Genomic DNA, 3,383 nt, shown 5'->3' with positions numbered 1-3,383 from the left:
TCAGGATCCGTAGGTTTCCTTCAAGCCATAAAACAGATGGCATAGTTCATCAGGAAGAAGGAGCTTGGGAAGGGGTGGCGTTAGATTGTCTGCAATTTGCTTGTAAATATGTCATTATCAGTGAGATGCTGGATACCGTGGGCAGGCTGACTATACTCTACGCCTAGAGGAGATTAGTCATCAAAGTAACCGAAACACAGCAAAGGTAGTTAGCCCTGAAGGACCCTGATCAAAAGTCTGTACTGCAGAAATACCTAGGCAAACACTTCTACATATTGCTATCGCGAGCCACCCAGAGGGTTTGTTATTGTATAAGGGATGCTGGAAATCATTCTTGCATTAATAAAATGGATTGTCCAAACAGCTACAGGTACAAAACTCTGGCAGGCCCAGTGGACTCAATTTTGGGGTAGAATCTAGTTCAACTAGAACTCTATTTGGTCCTGACCTCCCTCACTTAATGGAATAGTCCACTGGCTATCCAAGTGGACCAGCAGTTCTCAAGCAGGGATGACTTTGCCCTCCCCCCGCCCTCCCTCAGGACATTGGCAGCATCCAGAGGTATGTCTGGTTGTCACAACTGAAGAAGTGGTGCTACTGGCATCTAGCGAACAGAGCTCATGATGCTGCTGACATCCTACAGTACACAGAACAGCTCTCTAACACAGAGTATTGGGTTCAAAATACAAATCCTGGCAAGGTTGAGATACCCTGGAGTAGACAGTTGTCTGACTCCTGCCTTCAGATTATCTGGTTGCACGTGCCTAGAACAAATCTTTAACCTAAGATGCTTGCTGGGCAGCCTAAACTCACAGAATAGAGACTTTATAACATTTACAAGACAGGTTGGATGACTTGGGGGGGCTGGATAGGTAATAAATATGTGAATGTGGCAGAATTTAGAATCTCGACTCATTTTAACATCGTGGGGGAGGGGTTCCAGTTCTCAGCCGCTTCTAATGAGAGGCTCCAGATACTCCTTAAAGTACCTGACGTGTGAATGGCCAGGCCTGCTCAGGTCAGCTCACAGAAGGAAATGAACCAGCGCAGAAGGGACAAGGGGTGGGATGGGAGGAGGCCTGAGATATTTTCACTTTCACTCTGTAAGACCAAGGAACCCAAGCACCAGATACAGAGAGACTTTCTCACCTTTTCACTTTGCTTATCTAATCCCAAATTGCACACTATCTAGAGATAACAAAATGCTTATTTCTCTACTCCTTCCCTCTCACACATGTCCACTCCTCTATCAACACACCAACACCTCAAAAATCGTCCCCCTGGAACGATCCAAGGCTTCAGACTCAAAGAAAAGCTGAATACAATGTCCAGCCTGTGATGAGGCAGATTCTTAATCTATCAACAGAGATGACCATCAGTCATCAACAGAGAGATACCCGGAGACTAGGTGGCAGTGTTGGGACGGAAAACCTTCAGAGAAATATGAAATGTTTGACCTTCAGCCTGGTTCCTCCTTATCATTATTTTGACCTAACAGTTTGAATGTATAGTACTAAATCCAAATACTAAGTTACCCTTGCAACTGAGGCTTCTGCTCCCTCCAGAGAGAACTCACATGGAAAGAAATGGTCCCCTTGCTTTGGAATGGGACCTCTCCACTGAACTGGGCCAGGTCCAAACCAGGTGTGGCCCAGAGCACATGTCCTTCTAATAAAACTAAAGAAAAACAACAGCAGTGACCACGGTGCCTGGAGCCCCCTTAGATGGGACACTGACGGTGTGCGAAGGGCATGCCATCCCCAAGCCCAGCTGTGATGCAGTGAAGCTCATGGAGAAGGAAAGGTGGAGCTTGCTTCCAATTTGGTCTTTGGAGATGGAAGACCAAGCAGGTGGCTGGACAGCTTCTCATCTAATCTGAAAATTTAACAGCACTCTTTGCATGCAGTTTTAACTCTAAAATATGTTCTTACCTATTAATCTGTTCCATTTCTCTCAAACCCTGTAGGGTTAAGTTCAGGTGGGAGAAAGTATTTAACTATTACTTCCATTTAACAGATTAATAAACTGGGACCAAGAACTTAAGTAATTTTGCTAAAACTGCCCAGCTAGGTAGATGGTCAATCCGAGACTGCAGCCGGGGTGCCTGACTTTCAGACCCATTTTCTCTCCACTAAAGCAGGTTCTGAGTGTGGCCCCCACACCATCAGCTTCAGCTGGGAACTTGTTAGAAATGCAAATTCTTAGACCCCACCCCAGACCCACTGAATCAGAACCTCTGGGGTGGTAAAACCTCCATCAGAGTTTTAACCAGCCTTCCCAGAGGTGCTGTTAGCACACGCTACAAACTCTTCTCAAGCTGTGCATTACACACACTCTTCTGAACCCCTCATGTTTGTTTCCAGAATGTCCATAAAGTATATACTAGGAAAGCCTGGTGCCCTAAAGCTTGGACCACTCAGACTCCTCAAAACGTTTTCTTGGAGTAAACTTCCGGAGTCAGCTCTCTGTGCCGGGTGGGAGTGGGAACCTCCGCTCTCCTTTAACTCGATCTGTCTGGGAACTTTCCTGCCCTGGCTAGACTTTCATCTCCTTAGTAACCGTGGAAAGGAAGTGTACCTAAAAATACTTCTTTAAAATTTTCTTCTACCTGATACTTTCAGTTTGTTACTATAATAATTTTATACATGAATAGCATATAAAATATACTTTAAAATTTTAAAGGATCTGAGAAAGAGCTTTGGGTCAACTCTCCTCCACCCCCTTCCACACACACAGACAACGCACAGTATGCCGAGCACACGGAAGGCACTGACTCAATATTTATTGAATTTGTTAAAACCTGCTCTCAGACTCAGAGGAGGAAAGCAGGCTGCCAGGAGGGCTCCATTTGAAACCCATCAGCACAGGAGACCTTAGAAGAGTAATAACACTCTCATATTTGAGTCTAATACAGACGACACATGATTTTTATTGTATATATCTCATCACAGAAGGAATGGGGGAGTTCACATAGCTTAGTTATTAGTTCAGTTATTGGTTCATTCATCCAGTCATCGAATCCCCCAATGGGCCAGCCCAGCTCGCTTCCAGGCATTGGAGCTGGTGCGATCAATAAGAGTCTGCCTGCGTGGAGCTTACAGTCTGTGGCAAAGACAGAAGATTAAACAAGCGATTTACAAAGAAGCGCAGGTGTGCTGTCACAGGACACAGTGGATACAGTCAGAGCACACAGTAGGGTAACAGAAACATGCGAGGGCCGGGTGCAGAAAAACCATACGGGTCACACGGCAGGATGGAGGCCTTGGTCCTTGGAGGCCCATTCAAACAAAGTGGACAAAACCCACCCCAAACTGCGCTCAGCACACGAACAGAGGCGAGAGTAGAGGAGGAGCCCTCTGGTCTGGCCGATGTCAGCGGGCGGG

The sequence above is a fragment of the Miniopterus natalensis genome, chromosome 5 (genome assembly GCF_054644295.1).
Source record: "Miniopterus natalensis isolate mMinNat1 chromosome 5, mMinNat1.hap1, whole genome shotgun sequence".
NCBI lineage: Eukaryota > Metazoa > Chordata > Mammalia > Chiroptera > Miniopteridae > Miniopterus > Miniopterus natalensis.
Note: the sequence above shows the minus strand (reverse complement) of the source record.